Genomic DNA, 891 nt, shown 5'->3' on the forward strand with positions numbered 1-891 from the left:
CTACTCGGGAGGCTGAGGCAGGAGAATTGCTTGAACCCAGGAGGCAGAGGTTGTGGTGAGCCAAGATCATGCCACTGCACTCCAGCCTGGGCGACGAGAGCGAAACTCCATCTCAAAAAAAAAGAAAGAAAGAAAGAAAGAAGGGATGGTCTGTGTTCAGAGAGCAATTTTCCTCTAAACCAAATGAAGCTTCATCAGACTGTGTGGACCCCACTCCACTTGAACAAATCACAGCGCAATCTCCCCATTGAGAGAGGCCTATAGGCATCACTGTGTCCTCCTGGCCTTCTCTAAGTCTCTTGGGTTTGACCAGACCATTCTAGGTATTGTCCTACCATGCAGGGTAATGCAAAGGGTATGGCCAAGGTCCCTAATGCTACAGCCAGTAATATACCCCAGACTCTCCACTTAAAATCCTGTCTTGGGCTGGAAAGCAAAGTAAGTGGCAGAAACACGAGGCCACCCCTGGGCACTCCCGCTCTGGGAGCTATCAGGCTCAGCCTCACATGTAACCTGCAGCATGTGTTAGAAACCATCAGGAGATCACCAAGGACAGCTAGAAAAGGTCGGGAAGACAATGACAGGCAGGCAGGCAGCAAATAGCAAATACAGGCTAAGGCTCACTATGGACCAGGCATACTGCTCAGGGTCAAGAAAGCAAGAATGAGGAGGACATGATGCCCTGCCCTGACGGGGCTCCCAGATGAGCAGGTGTGGCTTGGGGGAAGAGGAGAGGCCAGGACTAACATGTATCAAGTCTGTTCATCTGAATTCCCAGAGAAAAGAGCCCCATACTCACAGAGCTGACAGCTAAGCCAGAAAATAGGGAAATTTCAGGTTGGGATAAGCCCTAGAAGAAAATAAACAAAGTAAGATGAAGCAGAAGCGGGG

Source organism: Mandrillus leucophaeus, unplaced genomic scaffold, assembly GCF_000951045.1.
Source record: "Mandrillus leucophaeus isolate KB7577 unplaced genomic scaffold, Mleu.le_1.0 Scaffold3, whole genome shotgun sequence".
Taxonomy (NCBI): Eukaryota; Metazoa; Chordata; class Mammalia; order Primates; family Cercopithecidae; genus Mandrillus; species Mandrillus leucophaeus.